This window comes from Pipistrellus kuhlii, unplaced genomic scaffold, assembly GCF_014108245.1.
Source record: "Pipistrellus kuhlii isolate mPipKuh1 unplaced genomic scaffold, mPipKuh1.p scaffold_m20_p_16, whole genome shotgun sequence".
Taxonomy (NCBI): domain Eukaryota; kingdom Metazoa; phylum Chordata; class Mammalia; order Chiroptera; family Vespertilionidae; genus Pipistrellus; species Pipistrellus kuhlii.
In genome coordinates, this window is record NW_023425471.1 from 9,618,170 (window position 1) to 9,641,431 (window position 23,262).

Consider the following 23,262-nt stretch of genomic DNA (forward strand, 5'->3'; position numbering starts at 1 on the left):
TTTTCATGATTCCTCTTTGAGTAGTTTCCAGCTTGAAAGGATTATTACATCAGTAAAAACTTGGAGATACAAGTTTTTTTTTAAAGACTAGCTTCCCTTTGCCTCATATTTTATGTTGCTTTAGCTTCACAATTTTGAATAACAGAAATGAATAGGTTCAAATAAATTTATCCTTTAGAACAAGCATGTCAAACTCAAAGGCTGACACGGGCCAAATAAGGTTTAAGTTTATGTGGGCCGCAAAAAAAAACAAAAGCTTCAATTTTCAATACAAAGCTGAAATAAATGAGTCACTGTTAACATAAAATAATAGAACATTTTAATAAAAATTAATATTTTTTCTTCAACATTAACTTACCAAACTGAGTTAATACAAATTAATAAGTGTAACGCAGATAAACCTATTTTTCTTGTTCTCCAAAAGTGAAATATTTCCTGTTGTGCACACCAAACAAGTCAATCCAAGACTAATGGTGTGGCTATCGGCTGCTAAAATATTCGCTGCTGGTATTAGAGAAATGGTGCACCTGCCCATAAGGCGAGTAAGGGAAATGAGTGCAACAGGATTATAGTAATCAGCGAATGTTGTAGTTATTAAAAATTATAACAGGATATTGTAAAAATTGCAAATTTTTAAAAGAATATATATTGATTTCAGAGGAAGAGAGAGGGAAAGAGAATTATTGATTGCCTGCCTCTTACATGTCCCCCACTGGGGATCAAGCCCATAACCTAGGCATGTGCCCATGACCGGAATCGAACTTAGGACCCCCAGGCTGACGCTCTATCCACTGAGCCAAACCAGCTAGGGCAAATTATAAAATTTTTATTAAAATGTTTCTTACCATTATATTGGCTGGGCCACAAAAATAGTTGTGGGCCACGAGTTTGACATGCTTGCTTTAGAGCATGAGTGCTGGTTACTGTAGGCACCCTACCTACCCCCTTTTCCTGGGCTGGAATACAGGAAACTAGAGTCAGAAGTTCCCACCCTCTCCCTATGAAATCCTATAATTGTGTTAGTTGATGCCTGAAATCCCAACAGTCTTCCCCCATTGCAAATACTGTTAAATCAGGTGCTTCTAAATAAGATCTTCCAAGGCCTTATGAGATTCTAATATTAGTAATCTTTAGGATTTGTTATGTATATATAGATAGATAGATACTTAATTGATGACAGGGAGAGAGAAACATTAGTAATGAGAGAATCATTGATCAGCTGCCTGCTGCGCACCCCACACCAGGGATCAAGTCCGCAATGGGTTATATGCCCTGACCAAGAATCTAACTGACCTGGTTCATGGGTCAATGTTCAACTACTGAGCAAACGGCTGGGCAAAGTTTTTAAAAAAATATATTTTATTGATTTTTTTTTTTTACAGAAAGAAAGGGAGAAGGATAGAGAGAGACAGCGATGAGAGAGAAACATCGATCAGCTGCCTCCTGCACACCCCCTACTGGGGACATACCTGCAACCAAGGTACATGCCCTTGACCAGAATCGAACCTGGGACCCTTCAGTCCTCAAGCCGATACTCTATCCACTCTGCCAAACCGGTTAGGGCTGTTGTACTTTAATATTAGTAATCTTTGGAGCTTTCAAGATAAAAGATGTTAGAAACCAAGGGGTGTGCCCTTTGATTTTTTAAAAAATATGTTTTATTGATTTTCTATAGAGAGGAAGGGAGAGGGATAGAGAATCAGAAACATTAATGAGAGAGAAACATCGACCAGCTGCCTCTTGCACCCCTCCATCGGGGATGTACCTGCAACCAAGGCACAGGCCTTTAATCGGGATCGAACCTGGGACCCTTAAGTCCGCAGGCCGACACTCTATCCACTGAGCCAAACTGGCCAGGGCATGCCCTTTGATTTTTAACTTATTCTCCATGTTCCTGTACTTTACATGTGCTGTGCTTTTTAATTTTGCTTTTTAATTTTACTTATTTTTTATTTCTTAAGATTTTGTTAGAAAAGAAAAAAAAAGATTCTGTTAGAGCACTGGTTCTCAACTCTGACTGACAGTAGAATTGCTGGAAAAACCTGAAAAAAAGAAAGCTGCCTGCCCTAGCTGGTTTGGCTCAATGGAGAGAGCATGGGCCTGTGGACTGAAGGGTCCCAGGTTCAATTCCTGATCAAGGCACAGGCCCGGGTTGCAGGCTCATCCCCAATAGGGGGCATGCAGGAGGCAGCCAGTCCATGATTCTCTCTTAACATTGAGGTTTCTTTCTCTTCCTCTCCCTCTCTGAAATCAATAAAAATACCGTATGTGTTTTTTAATAAAAGATAGATGCCCCACAGAGATTCTGATTTAATTGGCTTGGGGTGGAGCTGAGGCGTTGATGATTTTTAAAAACTCCCCAGTGTTGAGAAACAAGTTTAGAGTTGAGAAGTAGGTGTATCAGATAACACAGAATCTCATTGAGTTTTGGTAGTCTGATAATATTCTCTTTTGCTTTCCTTCAATTTGCGTTTAATGTGGGATTGGATGCCATAGTCATAATAGTATGCTCTTTTGGGCATTGAAGCTGGTGTGTCATAGTTTAGAATCTATGCCTATGAGTTATGTAAGTATAAGTTTTGAGGAACCATGTTAATGTTACATACTTGGTTGACTTTGAAGGGTTGTGTTATAGCATCTGGAATACATTGAAATAAAACAAGGTTCTAATCCAAACCTGAAGTCTATATCTAATATGTCCCCTGTGTTTTCTAAGCATTTACCAGAAATTCTGGAATGACGTAACATCCAGAGCTTTGCAATAGTTGACTAATTTATTATGATTTTTTAAATATTCATACTAATTTTTAGAGAGAGAGGGAGAAACACGGATATGAGAGCACAATATTGATCGGCTGCCTCTGCATGCCCCCTACCAGAGATCCAGCCCAAACTTGGGCGTGTGCCCTGACCGGGAATTGAACTGGCAACCTTTAGGTGCACAGGATGATGATGCCCAACCAACCGCGTCACACTGGCCAGTGCAACTAATTTAATTACCGTATTTTTCGGACCATAAGATGCACTTTTTTCCCCCCAGAAGTGGGGGGGGAAAGTCCCTGCGTCTTATGGTCCAAATATAGCCTACACATATACTTTAAAAAAAAAGTTTTTTTACTTGCCCGGCTCTGTGTGGTCTCTGTGTGCTTGCCCGGCTCTAAAATGGTTCTAAATGCTGCTGTTTACTTTACAGGGTTGATTACATGTGTTTATGACTGTGATGTTGGGTTTTAATGCACATAAAATATTTTAGGACACTATTTGTTTCAGAATCTTTTTTTCTTCATTTCCCTTCTCTAAAAACTGGTGCGTCTTATGATCCGAAAAATACGGTAATCTCATGTCAGAATTGAAACCAGAAGTCTCTTGCATGAATTTCTTTTTTAAAAAAATACATTTTTTAAATTGCTTTTCTTACAGAGAGGAAGGGAAGGGGATAGAGAGTTTGAAACATTGATGAGAGAGAAACACCAATCAGCTGCCTCCTGCACACCCCCGATTGGGGATGTGCCCACAACCAAGGTACATGCCCTTGACCAGAATCAAACCTGGGACCCTTGAGTCCGCAGGCAAACGCTCTATCCACTGAGCCAAACCAGTTAGGGCTCTTACATGAATTTCAACAAATCTGCAAAGCACTGTGCTTAGTGTAAATGGGAATATACCAATAAAACAATGGGCCTTATTTTCTTTCTTTCTTTTTTAGTTTTAATATGTTTTCTTTAACATAATATGTCCAAATGATATAATTTTAATATATAATCAATATAATATATATATTTTTTAAATTTCTTTATTGATTAAGGTATCACATATTTGTCCTCAACCCCCCATTCCAATTCCCTAGGCCTTATTTTCATAGAACTTAAAGTTGGTACAGTAATTCTCAGCAAAAGACATACCTAGTTGAGAATCTGCTTGTACTGTGATGTTGCTGATGAAAGTTCATGGCATCTAAATTCTATTGGCCCTCATCAGCAAGATCTTTTCAGAATCTGACCAGTTCTCACCAGCCCCGCTGCTACCATCCTAGTCCAAGTCAGCAACGACAATAACCCTCTAACTCCTTCCTGCTTCCACACTTTCACCACTGCAGTCTGTTCTCAACATAAGCAGGAACCCTTTTTGTAAGCGAATGCTATGAACAACTCTGATAAATTATAAAGTTAGTCTCACAGAAGGGGGGGGGGGGCATAAGGACAGTGAAGCTGTGACATCCAAATGACATCCAGGCTGGCCTAGAAAGCTCTATTCACTATTTCACTCTGTGTGTAACCTCCCAAGATGTGTGTGTTTACATTTGGCCTTCACAGAGGAAAAAGAACGTTCCTTCTAATAAGTGTACTCATAAGATTTCTGCAATCCCATTTTTAGAAAAAAATATAGTGAAGCTTCCAGTGAAATGAATACCTTTCTAGAAATGCATAAAAACATTTTTAAAATACCAAAAATGAAGCAGGCACTCTTATAATATTGATAACAAGACACAGAATGTTAAAAAAAAAAAAAAGCTTTGCAAAAATTTTCACATTCTGCCAAATTTTAAGGAATAGGTAATTCTGATATTTAAATTGTTTCAGAAAATAGGAAATGAAGAGGGGGCAACAAAAGGAGACATCCTAACTCTGTGGTCGGCAAACTGGGGCCGGAGAGCCACATGCGGCTCTTTGGCCCCTTGCATGTGGCTCTTCCACAAAATGCCACGGCCTAGGCGAGTCTATTTTATTTTATTTATTTTTTTAATATATTTTATTGATTTTTTACAGAGAGGAAGGGAGAGAGATAGAGGGCTAGAAACATTGATGAGAGAGAAACATCGACCAGTTGCCTCTTGCACACCCCCTACCGGGGATGTGCCCACAACCAAGGTACATGCCCTTGACAGGAGTCGAACCCGGGACCTTTCAGTCCGCAGACCGATGCTCTACCACTGAGCCAAACCGGTTTAGGCTAGGCGAGTCTATTTTAAAGAAGTGGCGTTAGAAGAAGTTTAAGTTTAAAATAATTGGCTCTCAAAAGAAATTTCAGTTGTTTTACTGTTGATATTTGGCTCTGTTGACTAATGAGTTTGCCGACCACTGTCCTAACTCATTGTTTAAAATTATTCTATCCCTGCTGTCCAAACCTGGAAATAATACTACCAAAAGCAACAGAACCATTAGAGACATTATAAAGTTCTAAAATTCATACTATAATATTAGTAAATAAAGTCCAGCAATATATTAAAAAATAATGCTTTCTTGTGTACACCTGAGTGTTTTTATTGGTTGGGGGGGGGAAAAAAAGCGTACCTTGAAGATGCCTGTGGTACAATTCAAAAATTTAAAAACGTAGGTGATATAGAGAAGAAAACTATTAACTCGTGTACTTAGAGAACTATAAGAATTGTCGTTTTTAATGATGAAAAAATTTTCGTCTTGGTAAAAAGTTTCACTTGGGTAGAAAGGGGGGTTGTGGGGTTAATAAAATAACTAGGGTGAAATATAGAGGGTGGGAAGCAGTCATCAATTTCATTCCACCAGAATTCATGTTATTGTTTTGTTTCTGAATTCTCAAGTCCAGGTACAAGTCAAGAATGTCAGCTGCCGCTTCAATTCTACAACACGATTCTCTGGGGCTTAGCACATGAGATATAACTATTGGGAATGGAAGTGACAGAACATTATTTACTAGGCCCAAGGTTATCTACCTAAAAAGACATCCCAGAAACTGAAAAACTTATGAACTGCTAAGAGAATTTAGTAAGGTGACAGAGTTCAAGATAAACATGCCAAAATTATTAGTTTACTAAACAATTTACTCACAATACACAAATCAGAAAATGCAATGGTTATAAACTATCCAGGTATAAATGTGGCAAGAATATGCAAAGTATGCCAAAACCTGTTTGGCTCAGTAGATAGAGTGTTGGCCTGCGGACTGAAGAGTCATAGGTTTGATTCCCATCAAGGGCATGTACCTTGGTTGTGGGCACATCCCCAGTAGGGGGTGTGCAGGGGGCAGCTGATGGATGTTTCTCTCTTATCAATGTTTCTAACTATCCCTCTCTCTTCCTCTCTGTAAAAAAATCAATAAAATATATTTTGTTTAAAAAGAATATGCAATGTATATATGAATACAACCAACATTTGGAAGACAAAAAAGGAGATATGAATAATAAGAAAATAGGCAATATTCTTGAATGGGAATACTCAACATTGTACAGATGACTACCATATTTTCCCATAAATTCAGTGCAATAAAAAAATCAAGACTTTAAAGAACTTGTTCAGCTAAACGTAAAGATTTTGAAAAGTAAATTCATGATAGTAAATGAACTTTGAAAAGGAATTATGATGGGAGAGTTGACATACCACATTTTAGAACATATAAAGCCACAATATAAGAAGCATGGTATGAATACAGAAAGAGAGCAATCATTGGAACAAACTATAATTAGATCTAAAATTTTAATAATATATACTAGAGGAAGCATTTTATGTCAGTGAAGAAAGAGATAGACTGTGTTTTAGTCCAAATGGCTATTTGCCGATAGAGATATCTTATTGAAAATCTTATATAAAATTTCATCGAGACAAAATTATGAACAAAAAAGTTATGAGATTGTTTTAGCAATTTGGATGAGGAAGTCAAAACAAACCCAAAAGTTATAAAGGAAAAGTTGACAGATCCAATAAATGAAAGTTCAAAGCTTATGGCCAAAGATATTGCAGATTTAAAAGATGATAAGTTGAGAAAAAATTCTTGAAACTTACATGACATATGAAAAATTAATATTCCCAGTATCAATCAGTAATATAAAAATAGAATGAAAATAGGGAAAATACATACTGCATTTCTTTTTTCCCCCTAAGGTATTATATGTGTATATATTGCATTTCTTTTTTTTTAAATATATATTTTATTGATTTTTTTACAGAGAGGAAGGGAGAAGGATAGAGAGTTAGAAACATCTATGACAGAGAAACATCAATCAGCTGCCTCCTCTACACCCCCTACTGGGGATGTGCCTGCAACCAAGGTACATGCCCTAAACCGGAATTGAACCTGGGACCCTGTATCCACAGAGCCAAACCAGCTAGGGCCATATTCCATTTTTTTTAGATGGCTAGAAACTAAGAGGAAGAGAACTTGTATAGACTCATGAGCACACTGATTTGGTTTGGGCATATGTAGAAGTTAGTGACAGTGAAATGGTCCCACAGGCAGGAGCATATGCTGCATCTCATCTCCATGGAGTTTTCTTAGTGCCTCAGATTCCACAACAGGAAAAGCCTGTTTTGACTTATAAGATAGTGTCTATGGGATCATGAAAATGAGTTTTGTGCTGAACCATTGTACTTTTTAAAAAAATATATTTTATTGATTTTTTACAGAGAGGAAGGGAGAGGGATAGAGTCAGAAACATCGATGAGAGAGAGACATCGATCAGCTGCCTCCCGCACACCCCCCACCAGGGATGTGCCTGCAACCAAGACACATGCCCCTGACCGGAATCGAACCTGGGACCCTTCAGTCTGCAGGCCGACACTCCATCCACTGAGCCAAACCGGTTTCGGCATGAACCATTGTACTTTTATACTCAGAGATCATATCATTGTTCAGGAAGAACTTAGACAAATATTCCTCTTACTATGCTTGCATTTAAAGGACCCTTTACAAACATTTGGCATCAGTGTAATAATCACACTGTATTCTGGAGGATAAGGCACCATTAGTGAATAATGTGTCTGACTTCAGCTTTTTGGCTACAGAGAAAACCCATCTCACAAATATGTATAGGCTATTTATAGAAGAAATACAAATATCCAATACACATTTGTAAAGTGCTCAGCCTATCTAGTAATAAGGAATGTGAAAAGTAACAGTGTGATTCATTTTCACTCTTTAAAATTGGCAAAAATTAAAACACTTTATAGCAGTCAGTGTTGGTGAGGATGTAAACAGGTACATTCTTTAAAGAAGACAGTTTGATTACAACAAGATTTAAAATATCTTGCCCTTTAACCCAGAATCCCCCATGTGGATTATAAAGAAATACTTGCTGTATCATAAAGAAATATTTGCTTATGATGTTTATTTCAGCATTGTTTCTTTCTTTCTTTTTTCTTTTTGGTTAATCCTCACCAGAGGATATTTTTAAATTGATTTTTAGAGAGAGTGGAAGAGAGGGAAAGACAGAGAGAAACATCGATGTGAGCATGAGCCCTGACCAGGGCCTAGTGCTGGGGAGTGCCCAGAATCGAAACTGGGACACTGGTCTGTAGGCCAATGCTCTATCCACTGAGCCAAACCAGCTAGGGCAATTTATCTCTTTTTATTGCTGAATAGTATTTCACTGTAAAGATATACCGCATTTACCCATTCACCAATTGATTGGACATTAGGATTGTTTCCACTTTTTTTGGCTATTAAGAATAATGCTGCTATTGCCGAAACCGGTTTGGCTCAGTAGATAGAGCGTCGGTCTGTGGACTGAAAGGTCCCAGGTTCGATTCCGGTCAAGGGCATGTACCTTGGTTGCGGGCACATCTCCGGTGGGCAGTGTGCAGGAGGCGGCTGGTCGATGTTTCTCTCTCATCGATGTTTCTGGCTCTCTATCCCTCTCCCTTCCTCTCTGTAAAAAAATCAATAAAATATATATTTTTTTAAAAAAAAGAATAATGCTGCTATGAACATTAGCGTTCAAGTTTGTGTAGACATATGTTTTCATTTTTCTTCGTGTAGATTCCTGGGAGTGGAATGTTAGGTTGTATGGTAAGTCCGTGTTCTGCTCTTTAAGAAACTGCTAACCTGTTTTTCAAAGTGGCTGTACCATTTTCTATTCCCTTCAGTAATGTATAAGAGTTCCAGTTTTGCTGAAACCGGTTTGGATCAGCGGATAGAGCGTCGGCCTGTGGACTGAAGGGTTCCAGGTTCGATTCTGGTCAAGGGCATGTACCTTGGTTGCTGATTGATGATTCTCTCTCATCAATGTTTTTGACTCTCTATCCCTCTCTCTTCCTCTCTGTAAAAAATCAATAAAATATATATATATTTTAAAAAGAGTTCCAGTTTCTTCACATCCTTTCCAAAACTTGGTATTGTCTGCTTTCTTTTATTACACTAATTTTGGAGGATATGTAGTGGTATCTCATTGTGGTTTTAATTTGCATTTTCCTAATGTCTAACGAGGAGCCCATCCTAGTACCAAAATATCCCCCAAAATGGAGTTCAAGTTTGGTCAAACCATAAAGCATTGTCCCTTTACAATTGTAAAGGACAGGCAGAAGGAAAAGTCCCCCTAAACCACCATCTGCCCGGGTCTCGCCTAGGAGAATGGGAACAGGGCAGAAGAGAAAGCTACATGCATCGCTGAACTTGAGAACACTGCTTGGGGCCTCGGGGGGCGACTTCTGTTTCCTGCCTTTCCCCCCACTTCCCAGACAGCTGCTCACAGAGCTTGGGCACGTACCATCCTTATTCCGCCTGGTAGCCCGTGCCAGCCACTGGGGACCGAGCTCCTAATTTTTGTGGAGAGATGCCACCTTGAATTGGCCAGGGCGGCCTCCGGGTCGGTTGCTGAGAATGGGCTCTTCTTCCCACTTCAGTGGCCAGTGAGGTCCCGTGCCCTTTGGAAGCCCAGCGCCCACATAATCAGAGGGGACCGTGCCACTGCTGATGTCACTGCCCTTCGTGTTGACCACCAGAAAATGGTGCCATTCCCTACGTTTTGGGTCCTTCCCGCCGGGAGCATCCGGGTCTGTCAAGACCGAGGTGTAGGGTTTACTTAGATCGAGGCCGGCCCTTGCAATACTAGTGGCTCGGTTCTCAGCCTGGGTGGGCGTCGGCGCTCTGCCCAACTCGTCTACCTCCACCCCGGCGCCTGCGACCTGCGGCGGGTGCTGCGGAGCCTCCTCCACCCCCTGCAGGCTCCGGGGCCGGGACCACTCGCCGAGGTCCCGCCGGCACACGGGGCGGAGCAGGCGGACCGCCGGGAGAGCCGGAGCCGCAGCCGAGAGCCGCGGGAGAGACCAGGCGCCGGAAAGTAAGGTTTGCAATCGGGGAATGGAAACCCTCCAACTTTTGTTTTTCGAAATCGTGTTGACTATTCTCAACCCTTTGCATTTCCGCAGACACGTTAGGCTCCGCTGGTGCATTTCTCCCCCCGAAGGGCCTGCCGGGATCGGGGAAGGGATCGCGTTAAATGTTGTAGATCCGGGCGGCGGCCTGGGCCGGAGCCGGAGCCGCATCTAAGATGGCAGCGGCGGCGGCGGCGGGGCGGGCGAGGTGGGGGTGGCGGGCCGGGCGTCTCGGGGCCCCGCGCGGCCGATTCGGGGCTCCCTGGCGCCCATCGGCGACGCGATCGGCGGGATCAGGGGCGCGCGGAGCCGCAGGCGATGCGCTCTGGCCCCGCCGGGGCGGGCATCGCCCTCTACAGCCGTGTAGTTGTGTGTGTGTGTGTGTGTGTGCGTGCGTGCGCGCGTGTGTGTGTGTGTGTGTGTGTGGGCTCGGTGTCCCGCGAGACGGAGTGCAGCCGCGTGGGCAAGCAGGCCTTCACCCTCGTTACCCTGGGCTGCAGCGGCGTCCTCATCCAGTTCGCCGCACCCAAAATCTATCCCTTCTGCAATGTCCCAAAGACCTGCAGGGGCCATAGCCTGGAGCGGTCCGTGTTCTGTGAGCGAGGGAGGAGCCGTCCTCCATCTCAGCAGTATTTCCAGTTTTATGGCCACCTGCCCCGGCGGCAGAACAGGATGCAGGGCTACGTGCCGGGGAGCACCTAGCAGCGTGCCACGCTGCAGAGCCCCAGGGACTTCAAGGACAAGGTCGTTCTTGATGGTGGCTGTGGCTCTTGGGTCCTGTCGCTTTAAAAAAAATTAAAAAAATATATATATATATATGATTTCAGAGAGGAAGAGAGAGAGAGAGAGAGAGAGAGAGAGAGAGAGAGAGAGAGAGAGAGGCATCAATGGTGAGAGAAAATCATTGATCTGTTGCCTCCTGCACCCCCCACCCTGGGGATCAAGCCTATAACCTGGGCCTGGGCCCTGACCGATTGGCAATCGATCAGTGACCTCCTGGTTCATAGGTCGAGGCTCAGCCTCTGAGTCACACCAGGTGGGCTCCTGTTGCTTTTTGCTGCCCAAGCTGGAGCAAGGGAGGCATAGGCAGTGCAGGGCAGCACTGCGGCCCAGCACTCGCGGGTCTTGGTGAAGAATAACAACTTCACCTAGTGTATCAGCCACTGTATGGTGGCCACCTGCAGGAAGGGAGAAGAGGTCTCGCGCCCTGAGCCAGTGTACATCGCCATCTCAGAGCCCATGGGCTCCATGCTGTTCCATGAGTGCATGTTCAAGAGCCACCCACATGCCAAGTACCTGAGGCCTGGTGGAAACATGTTCCCTATCATTGGTGATGCCCACCCCGTGCCCTTCATGGATGAACTGCTCTCCATGGAGCAATTCACTAAGGCCAGGTTCTGCTTCCAGCCATCTGTTGCCCCTCCGAGATGCCGCTGTGGACGAATATTTCTGGAAGCTTATAGCGGACGCATTTGACACCCGGATGCTGATGGCCAGGCCTGTCAAGTACACGGTGAACTAACTCCTTAGAAGCCAAAGATGGAGACTTGCGCAGGATAGAAATCCCATTCAAGCCGAAACCGGTTTGGCTCAGTGGATAGAGTGTTGATCTGCGGACTGAAAGGTCCCGGGTTCGATTCCGGTCAAGGGCATGTACACTGGTTGCAGGCACATCCCTGGTGGGGGGTGTGCAGGAGGCGGCTGGCCGATGTATCTCTCTCATCGATGTTTCTTTTCTTTTTTTTTTTTTTTTTAAATATATTTTATTGATTTTTCACAGAGAGGAAGAGAGAGGGATAGAGAGTTAGAAACATCGAGGAGAGAGAATCATCAATCAGCTGCCTCTTGCACACCCCCTACTGGGGATGTGCCCGCAACCAAGGTATATGCCCTTGACCAGAATCGAACCCAGGACCTTTCAATCCGCAGGCCAACGCTCTATCCTCTGAGCCAAACCGGTCCCGGCTCTCATCGATGTTTCTAGCTCTCTATCCTTGTCCCTTCCTCTCTGTGAAAAATCAATAAAATATATATATGTAAAAAAAGAAAGAAATCCCATTCAAATTCCACATGCTGCAGGAGAGAGGTGAGTGGTAAGAGAAAAAAAAGGGGAAAAAGAAATTCCACATGCTGCAATCCGGGCTGGTTCAGGGTCTGGCTTTCTGGTTTGACGTCATGTTCATTAGCTTATAATAACTGTGTGGCTTGTCCAGGCGCCACTGGTACCAAGTCTGGTGCCTGTTGCTGTCACACACTCTCAGGGACATGCCTGCTTACTCCTACCGGAGACAAAGCTACGACATCAGGATTGTGGCCCAGGTAGACCAGACGGGTTCCAAGTCCAGTCACCTACTGGATTTGCAAAACCCCTTCTTCTGATACACAGGGGCGACACCCTCACCCCCGCCGGGGTCCCACTACACACCCACTTGGAGAGCACGTGGAACATGGCAGCACCTAAACCTCAGCAGTGGGATGCTGACTGCCCGGACCTGAGCAATGTTATTATAGACGGCTCCAGCTTTGGGCCACAACAACCAGATTCTTTTAGGGCAGTGGTTGGCAAACAGCGGCTCGCGAGCCACAGCCGCGGTTTGCAGCTCTGTTGACTAATGAGTTTGCCGACCACTGACCTAGACTCTCGATTCCAATAATTGCAGGCTGCTGTTGCTCCTTGTGATTAAGCCCCTCCCCAAGTGGTCGGCAAACTCATTAGTCAACAGAGCGACAAACCTCGGCTTGCGAGTTGCATGTGGCTCGCGAGCCGCAGTTTGCCGACCACTGCTTTAGGGTCCTCTGGCGCCCAGGGCAGCAGTGGTGGGGCTCCAGCACCCACCAGCTGGTCAACAGCCAGTTTACTACGGGCACCCCTGCCATCTCCATGGTCTCACCCATGTCTATCCCAACCAACAGCATGAACTAGGGGAGCTAGGCCCCTCCAGTTGGGAATGGACTGACAATACCAAGAAACCAAATGAAGACCCTGCTCCCCCTCACTCCCCACCCCCCGAAGCCTTCCTGGGCAGCTTTCACCCCAGTATTGAAGAAGCCCAAATACTGGCCATGGTCCTCTTTGCCTATAGAAACTTGGACACTTTTTAAAAAAATATATAGTTTATTGATTTTTTACAGAGAGGAAGAGAGAGGGATAGAGAGTTAGAAACATCGATGAGAGAGAATCATCGATCAGCTGCCTCTTGCACACCCCTTTCTGGGGATGTGCCCGCAACCAAGGTACATGCCCTTGACCGGAATCGAACCTGGGACCCTTGAGTCCGCAGGCCGACGCTCTATCCACTGAGCCAAACCAGTCTTGGCGAAACTTGGACACTTTAAAAAAGTGTATTTAAATATATTTTAAAAGTGCATTTTAAGCCAAAACCAGTCTGGCTCAGTGGGTAGAGCGTCGACCTGCAGACTGAAAGGTCCCAGGTTTGATTCCGGTCAAGGGCATGTACCTTGGTTGCGGGCACATCCCCAGTAGGAGGTATGCAAGAGGCAGCTGATCTATGATTCTCTCTCATCAATGTTTCTAACTCTCTCTTCCTCTCTGTAAAACAATCAATAAAATATGTTTTTTTTAAAGTGTATTTTAAATATATGTATTTAAAAGTATATATATATATATATATTTTACTAGGGGTCCAGTGCACGAATTCGTGCATGTTGAAAGGAACTATGGGCTGCAGTGGGCACGGGGGTAGGTCTCGGCCCATCTTCTGCACCCCCACGTGGCCCCTCTTGCCTTGGCCCTGGTCCCCTGTCTGCCGCAGCCTCATTCCTGCTGCCACTGTTTCCATGTGCTGACTATGCCAGCACCACTCACACCGATGGTAGTGCTGAGCAATTGGGGCTGGCACCAGCAGTGGGTGTGAATGGGTGGGAACAGGGCCTGTGCTGTTCGTTGGTATGAGTGGTGGCTGCTGCCCCGATCACCCCTCAGGAGCAGGGGGAGGTTGAAAAGCCCTCAGTGGCGATTGGGGCCGTCAGCCACCTCTCAATCCTGCTGACACTGAGGGCACCGAGTGATAGGGGCACCGAGCTATCAGGGCCCGCACTAGGCAGGACAGTGGCACTGTAGCAAAGAATTTTCAGTAACCACCAGGGGCTCACCCTGATGACGGTGACTAGTGCCCCACCTTGGTCTGGTGTCCCTGCTCATCTGCTCCACCATCCTAGCGCGGCTGATGGCCACCATGTTCCGTGAGCACCCCCTAGTGGTCAGTGCACGTCATCGCGACCATTTAGTTGTTCAGCTATTTGGTCTATTTGCCTATTAACCTTTTATTTTATAGGATTGATTTCAGAGAGGAAGGAGAGGGAGAAAGAGATAGAAACATCAATGATGAGAAAGAATCATTGATTGGCTGCCTCCTGCACTGCAGGAGGGTGGAGCCCACAACCTGGGCATGTGCCCTTGACTGGAATTGAACCTAGGATCCTTCAGTCCACAGGCCAATGCTTTATCCACTGAGCCATACCAGCTAGGGTGAACTTGGACAGTTTTTACACAACGTTGCTGCAGCTACCCTCACTGCCCACTCACCTCTTGGCCCTGAGCGTGGGTCATTGCCATATTTTACACAAGATCATACCACGGATCCCTGCTTCCCCCTCCTGCGTTCTCTACCCTGACCTGGGCTTGAAATCTAACGAAACAGACGTGCCCAGGCCTGACAGCTGCAGGCCCTGTGGGTGGGTGGCAGGGAGCAACTGTGGCCCTGCCCAGTCCCCCAGCGCCGGCCCCCCTTGCCTGTCTCCAGCGAGAAGGCAGTCTTTGCCAGACGGGGCCTCCCTACGCCTTGGTCACAATGGGCAAGACATGCTGCTTTTTAAATTCTATTTTTTTATGAAAAGAACCAGTGTCAATCCACAGACCCTCTGAGGAAACCAGGCCGGCCTGGCGGAGCCAGCAGCCCCCTTCCCCCAACTCAGAGGCTCAGTGGGGAGGGGTGGCCCTGCTAGGGCTTCAGAACAGGGTGGGGCCGGGCCTGCACAGCTCCATATATGTGTCACAAAAGGGTTCAGTTCACACTCGAATGTACAACCCACTCCAGCTGTCGGGAAGGCCCTGCCTCTCGCTGTTATCCTGTCCCTGAGCCCCTCTGGGTCCGCCCCCCTAATCCCTGCCAAGAGCTAGAGCAGGAGGCCCACGGGCCTGGAGGGGAGGAGGGTCAGAGTCAGCCACAGAGAAACCTCAAGGATCTGTGAGGGAGGGCGTTCTTTTTCCTTGTAGCTAACATTAGGCCTGCGTATTTCCCTCAGTATTTATATTCCCAGCCTAAATCCCATTTGGTCCCGATGTATGATTCTTTTCATATGCTGCTTCATTCAGTTGGTTGACAGTTTGTTAAATATTCTTACATTGATGTTAAGGAGGGATATTGATTTTTACTTTTCTTGTGATAGCTTTGTTTGGTATTGGGAAGGGGTAAAGCTAGCCTCACAGAATGAATTGGGCAGTGTTCTGTCTTCCGCTGTTTTCTGAGAGTTTGTAAAGGATCGGTAATATTTTTTCTTTAAATATTTGATAGAATTCACCAGTTTGCCAGGGAAGCCACCTGGATTTGAACTATATTTTCGGAGATTTCAAATTAGTAATGGGATTTCTTGTTGTAGGTGTGTTCAGATTTTCTATCGCTTATTGGGTGAATTTTGATCATTTGTGTCTTTTCAGGAATTTGTCCGTTTCATCTATTCTAAGGTGTCTCATGTGTGGGCATAAACTTGTTCAAACCCTTTTTAATCCTTTTACTTTCTGCAGTGTGGGCAGTGTTGTATCCTCTTTCGTTCCTGATTTTGGTAATTTGTGTCTTTTCTTCCCCCACCCCCCTTTTTTTGTCAGTTTTTTCAAATATATTTTTTATTGTTTTTTTTACAGAGAGGAAGGGAGAGGGATAGAGAGCTAGAAACATCGATAAGAGAGAAACATCGACCAGCCGCCTCCTGCACACTCCCCACCAGGGATGTGCCTGCATCCAATGTACATGCCCTTGACCGGAATCGAACCCGAGACCTTTCAGTCTGCAGACCGACGCTCTATCCACTGAGCCAAACCGGTTTCAGCCTGGTCTGTTTTTTCAACAAACCAACTTTTAGTTTTTAAAATTTTTCTCTATTGTTTTTCTGTTTTCTGTTTCATTGATTTCAGTTCTAATCTTTATTATGTCTTATCTTGCTTTGGGTGTCATTTGCTCTCCTTTTTCTAGTTTCCTAAAATAGAAGCACAGGTTATTGATTTGATTTTTTGTGTGTGTGATATAAATATTTAAAGCTATAAATGTCCCTCTAAGCACCATTTTCTCTGTGTTCCATCTTATTTTAAAAAGTAAATTCTTTATTATGAGATAATTATGAGTTCACATGCTGTTTTAAGAAATCATACAGAGATATCCCATGCACCCTCTACAAAATATCCCCCAATGGTAACATCTTACAAAACTATAATATCTCATTGTGGTTTTAATTTGCATTTCTAATGGCTAATGGTGTTCATGGGCTTTTTGCCATCTGTATATCCTTTTTGGTGAAATGTCTGTTCATGTATTTTCCTCATTTTGTAATAGGATTATTTGCTTTTCTATAGTGGAGTTTTGAGTATTAATCCTTTGTCAGATATGTGGTTTGCAAATATTTTCTCCCAGTCTGTAGCTTGACTTTTCATGCTCTAAATAAGGTATTTCATAGAGCAAAATTTTACCCATTTTTCCTTTTATGGTGCTTTTGATGTTAAGTTTAAGAACACTTTGCCTGGCCCTAGTGGGTTAGGCTCAGTGGATAGAGCATCAGCCTTCAGACAGAAGGGTCCCAGGTTCAATTTCGTTCAAGGGCACAGGCCCGAGTTGCAGGCTAGATCCCCCAGAAGGGGGCGTGCAGGAGGCAGCCGATCAGTGATTCTCATCATTGATGTTTCTATCTTTCTCTCCCTCTCCCTTCCTTTCTGAAATCAATAAAAAATAAAAAGAACACTTTGCGTGGCCCTAGGTCCTGAAGATTTTATCCTCTGTTTTTCCCCTAAATGTTTATAATTTTATATTTTACATTTAAATCGACAATCCATTTTGAGTTCATTTGTGTATCAGGTGCGAGGTTCAGGTTTAGGCTTGTTTATTTATTTATTTTTGCCTGATGGCTGTTCAATTGATCCAGCACCATTTCATGAAAATACTCTCCTTTCTCCATTGAATTATTTTTTTTCATCCATGTCAAAAATCAATTGTGTATCTTTGTGTGCGTCTGTTTCTATATTTTCTATTCTGTTCACTGACCTATGTCTATATGTCTACAATCTGGATTACTGTAGCTATATAATAAATCATGAAATCAGGTAGACTAAATTTTTTCTACTTTATTCTTTTTTTTCCAAAATTAATTTAGCTATTCTAGTTCCTTTTCCTTTCTATGTAAATATTAGGATAAGCTTGTCTACATCTATAAAAATATTATTGAGCTCTAGCTGGTTTGGCTCAATGGATAGCGCATTGGCCTACAGAATGAAGGGTCCTGGGTTTGATTCTAGGCAAGGGTACATACCTTGGTTACAGATTCCTTACCCAGTCCTGGTCGGAGCCCATGTTTGAGGCAGTCAATCGATGTGTCTTTCTCACATCAATGTTTCTCTCTATCTCTCCTCCTCCCTGCCACTTTTTAAAAATCAATGGAAAAATATCCTTAGGTGAGGATTAACCTGATATATCTGAGATTTAGATAGGAATTGCATTAAACCAGTACAGGAATTTGGGGAGAACTAAAATCTTTTCTATGTTGACTTTCCTAATCCATGAACACAGAAAGACTCTCCATTTATTTAGATCTTTTTGTATTTCTTGCATCAGTATTTTGTGATTTTTAAGAATACAAGTCTTATACATGCTTTGTTAGATTTATACCTAAGTATTTTATTTTATTCTTTACTGATTGTAAATGGTATTGTATTTTAAATTTTGGTGTCCATGTGTTCATTGCTAATATATAAAAATAGTTATTTTATACACTTATCTTGTATCCTGTGACGTTGTCAAAATTATTAGCTCTAGGAGTTATTTTATAGATTTAAAAATATATTTTTATTGATTTCAGAGAGGAAGGAAGAGGGAGAGAGAGATAGAAACATCAATGATGAGAAAGAATCATTGATCAGCTGCCTCCTGCATGCCCCATACTGGGGATCAAACCTACAACCCGGGCATGTGCCCTGAATGGGAATCAAACCATGACCTCCTGGTTCACAGGTCCATGCTCAACCACTGAGCCACACATGTGGGGCATCCTATATAATAAAAGCCTAATATACCAAATGGTGGAAGGACCAGTGGAACAGTTGGTCACTATGATGCACACTGACCACCAGGGGGCAGACGCTCAACGCAGGAGCTGCCCCCAGCCCGCAGGCCCCAGGCCAGCCAAGACAGGTCACCCCATCGGTTGCTCTACATATTGGCCCTGATTGCTAACCAGGTCTGGATCTAGCCCAATGGGGATGGGGCTGGCCAGGTCTGGCTCTTTTGTGATTTCGAGACACACGTGGGTGGGCGGGGACTTGACTCTGGTTCTGGTGGTGCGCCCCAGACTCTGACAGGAGGAAGGTTTTCATATACATTTTACTAATTTTCTTTAATCTCTGACACTTCTATTGTATTATAGAGAAAGGGCAAATAGCAATATTAAAATACTTCCTCTAATTAATTCTCTTTTAATGTGCATGAATTTCATGCACTGGGTCACTAGTGTTGAATAAGATGATGAGAGCAGACATCCTTGTTTTGTTCCTGTTCTTTGCGGGAAACAGTCAGTTTTTCATCAATAAGTATAATGTAAGCTGTAAGTATTTTTTTTTGTAGGTTTTATTGATCAAGTTGAAGTTACCTTCTATCCCTAGTTTTCTGAGAATTTTTATCGGGAATCAGTGTTGAATTTTGTCAAATGCTTTTCTGCATCACTTGATATGATTATGTGATTTTTTTTTTCTTTTTTAGCTTGTTGAAGGGATTTTAAATATTGAACTAGATTTGCATCCAAGCAATAAACCTTCCTTGGCCATGGTGTATGATTCTTTAAAACATTTTTTTTTTACTGTAATAAAATACATAGAGCATACAATTTACTATTTTAGCCATTTAAAAGTGTACAATTGTCACTAAGTACATTCACGATGTTGTGCAATCATCACCACTATCTAATTCCAGAACATTTTCATCACTCCAAAAGGAAACCTCATACTCATTAAGCAATCACTCCTCATTCCCATTCTCCCAACCCCTGGCAACCACTAATCTGCTTTTTGTTTCTATGGATTTGCCAACTCTGCATATTTCATGTAAATGGAATTATACAGTGTGTGGCCTTTTGTGTCTGGTTTATTTCACGTAGCACAATGTTTCTGTGGTTCATCCATGTCATAGCATGTGTCATTCCTTTCTATGACTGAATAATATGGCATATTTTGTTTATCTGTTCATCGGTTGATGAGCATTTGGGTTGTTTCCATCTTTTGGCTATTGTGAGTCGTGGTGCTATGAACACTCATGTGTAAGTTTTTGTTTGAACACCTGTTTTCAATTCTTTTGAGTATGTACCTAGAAGTGGAATTGCTGGGTCATATGGTAATTCGATGTTTTAGCTTTTTGAGGAACAGCCAAACTTTTTTCTAACGTGGCCACGCCATTTTGCATTCCCACCAGGAATGTATGAGGATTCCAGTTTCTTCACATCCTCATCAATGCTTTTTATTTTATGTTTGTTGTTGGTGTTACGGCCATCCTCGTGGGTGTGAAGTGGTATCTCATTGTGATTTTTATTTTCGTTTCCCTAATAAGTAGTGATGTTGAACAGCTTTTTATATGCTTGTTAGCCATGTTTATATCTTCTTTGCAGAAATGTCTATTCAAGTCCTTGGCTCATTTTTAAAGTGGGTTGTCTGTCCTTTTGTTGTTGAGTTGTAGATGTGTTTGATATATTCTGAACACTAGAACCCATATAATTCTTTTAATATGTTGCTGAATTTTAATTGCTAAATACAGGGGTGGGCAAAAATAGGTTTACAGTTGTATGTGAAACAGAATTTATTCTGTGTGTATGTTTGTGTGTGTGTGTGAACAGCCACCTCTTCAATAAATTATTTCTTATTTATTTATTTATTTTAAAATATGGACTGCTTCACGAATTTGCATGTCATCCTTATGCAGGGGCCATGCTAATCTTCTTTGTATCATTCCAATTTAAGTATATGTGCTGCTGAAGCAAGCACCAGAGTTTATTCTTTTTTAAAAAATATATTTTTAAAATTTATTTCAGAGAGGAAGTTAGAGGGAGAGAGAGAGATAGAAACATCACTGATGAGAGAAAATCATTGATTGGCTGCCTTCATGCCCCCTACTGGGATTGAGCCCATAACCTGTGCGTGAGCCCTTGACCAGAATCGAACCTGGGACTCTTCAGTCCCCAGGCCGATGCTCTGTCCACTGAGCCAAACCAGCTATAGGGCCCAGAGTTTATTCTTATGTTATTTATTAATTATTGTATTATTTATTTGTATTACATCTGTATTCATGAGGGATATTGACTGTACTTTTCTTTTTTGTGATTAATCCTCACCCAAGGATACTTTTCCATTGGTTTTTAAAGAGTATGGGAGGCAACCAATCGTTGTGTCTCTCTCACATAATTTTTTTAAATAATTTTTTTTTTCTTTTTGCCTCTCTGGGTGTTTTTAGCTACCTTGTCTTCTAAATTGTTGACTCAGTCCTCTGTTTCATCTAATCTGCTGTTGATTCTTCTAATCTTCTAGTGTATTCTTCATTTCAGATATGGTATTCTTAAATTTTGACTAATTCTTTTTCATTGTTTCTATGTCTGTTGTTTTATGCTTACTATCTCTTTATTGAAGTTCTCACTAAGTTCCTTGTACATCCTTATAACCAGTTTTGAACTCTATTCGTGGTAGATTGCTTGCCTCCATTTCATTTAGTTCTTTTTCTGGGGATATTTCCTGTTCTTTCCTTTGGGGACTGTTTCTTTGTCTCCTCATTTTGGCTGCCTCTCTTTATTTGTTTCTGTGCATTAGGTAGATCTGCTATGTCTTCTTGTCTTGGTATGGAGGCCTTATGTAGTAGGAATATTGTGGGGCTCAATGACACAGCCTCCATGATCACCTGAGCTAAGTGCTTCAGGAATGTCCCTTGTGTGGGTTATGTGAGCCCTCCTATTGTAGTTGAGTCTTGATTGCTGTTGATCCATCAGTGGGTGGAATTGATTCTTAGGCTGGGTGAAGATGTGGATTGACCCCAACCACAGTGTATGAACTGCTGTGTGAAGGCTGACCCCACAAAGTGGAATTTGCCCCAACGGGGTTTGTGCCTACTGAGATTTCCCTTTTCTTGAGGAACTAATTAGGTGGTGCTCTGCTGTGGTCTGAAACCTGCCACCATGTGTGTTGGGGCCTCTTGGGAGGGACTCCGTTGCAGCAGGTCAATATTAGGCACTTCAGTGACTGGCTCTAGGCTACCTGTTTGGAGCTACAAAGGAATCCACAGTTTGTGCTACCTCTGCTGGGCATGGGTGTGAAGAGAGGAGCCAGGCTGCATATCAAGGCCAGTTTCCACCAGCACCAAGCCTGGGAGCAGGTCAGCAAATAGCCCAAAGCACCCCCCAACTCCACCTCCGCCTGTGGCTTCCTGTTAGTCTCAGTGAAATAGCCTCTGGTGATATGAGAGTTGCATGAGGTAGGTTCACAGTGAGTCACCAGGTAGAGGCATGTGTTCTTCACCAGAATGATACAGATTCAAACTCAGTACCAGTGCTGGGACTGAAACCACTCAGCAAAAGTCCCAGAGTACACAAAGGTCAGCCGCCACCATCCAGTGCCTGCAGTCCTGTGTAGTGGGGCAGGATCTCGTGGAGTTATCAGGGTGAGGCCAGTAGAGTTCACCAGACCCAAAGAGACCAAGATTTCGCCATGTGAAGGGAGGGGTATACACAAGAATGGTGGCGCTGGTCAGGTATGTGAGAGAAAATTGGCACCTGCCCTAGAGGCACAGAATTCAGTCTCTGCCTGATTCTGCCCAGAGCTTTTCTAGAAACTGCACTGCAAGCCCAGGCTGGCCACAGCCAGGTGACAATTCTGCAGGACACCAGGTTGGCAGGGAGGGGCCACTGGGAGTTGGGAGGGTGGGGCTAGTGGATTTCTTCTGGGGATAAGCTCCAGTCAGGTACGTGGTAGGAGGCGTGGTCTCCGCCCCAGAGTCATATAACTGTCTCTGACACCCCCTGAGTTCATCCTCAAGAGGCCTTCAGGAAATTCTACCCAACAGGCGCAGGCATCTGACTCCTCTTCAGGGCTTGAGCATCTGTGGGAACGTGAGAGAGGGACTCCGCACAGGGCCCCTGGCGGCTGTCCCTTTAGCTCTCTCCTCGGAGCCACACAACCCAGTCTCTCCAGTCTCTTCTTTGAGCCTCCTTCCCTCCTCTGGAGCCCATGGTGAGTGGCTGTGAGATTTTATGCTCTGATTCTTTAAGAGGGTGCCTGAGTTTCTAACAGACCCCATCTCCCTGATGCAGTGGTCGGCAAACTACAGCTCCCGAGCCACATGCGGCTCTTTGGCCCCTTGAGTGTGGTTCTTCCACAAAATACCATGGCCTGGGCGAGTCTATTTTGAAGAAGTGGTGTTAGAAGAAGTTTAAGTTTAAAAAATGTGGCTCTCAAAAGACATTTCAATCGTTGTGCTGTTGATATTTGGCTCTGTTGACTAATGAGTTGGCTAATCGTTGCCCTGGTGGACAGAATTTGCACTGATTTTCACAGCCAGATGTTACGTGGGCTCCTCTTCCCGGCTCTAGTGTTCTGGGCTGGGAGCCCTGCTGGGGTTGAGACTCAATGCTCCTGGCAGGGGGAACCTCTGCAGCTGAGATATCCCTCTGGATTCTCAGCCACTGCACGTGGGTATGGGTCACATCTCCACTCTTCCTACCATTCTCGGTATGGCTTCTTCTGTAAATCCTTGCTAATAAGATTTTTGTTCAGCTAGTCTTCAGTTGGTTATATAGATTAATTTTCCTTTATTTTTGTTGTACTTTCAGTTTGGTCCTAGGAGGAAGTGTGTGTGACTTCTATCTACTCTGCCACCACCTTGGATCATCTGTGAAGGTATTTTTTTAAATTGTGATTAACATTTAAATCAATGGTAAAGCAGAATATCCTCAATAA

General features: G+C 43.4%; 1 protein-coding gene, 1 non-coding gene and 2 pseudogenes across 2 annotated transcripts in view; 2 read left to right on the forward strand and 2 right to left on the reverse strand.

Annotated features, from left to right (window-relative positions):
• Positions 1 to 9,342: 9,342 nt before the first annotated feature.
• On the reverse strand, positions 9,343 to 10,232 carry LOC123652452 (annotated as a pseudogene).
• The window catches only part of ZFX (zinc finger protein X-linked), a 76,702-nt gene continuing 63,333 nt past the window's right edge, over positions 9,894 to 23,262 (forward strand). Inside the window, exon 1 of the mRNA XM_045582342.1 lies at positions 9,894 to 10,027. The gene's annotated coding sequence lies outside the window, so the exon portion shown is untranslated. The remainder of the gene's footprint in view (positions 10,028 to 23,262) is intronic.
• Positions 10,238 to 15,786, forward strand: LOC123652453 (annotated as a pseudogene).
• LOC118720296 lies at positions 20,201 to 20,307 on the reverse strand. Its single transcript, XR_004988391.1, has one exon. It is a non-coding gene; the product is annotated as a U6 spliceosomal RNA (small nuclear RNA).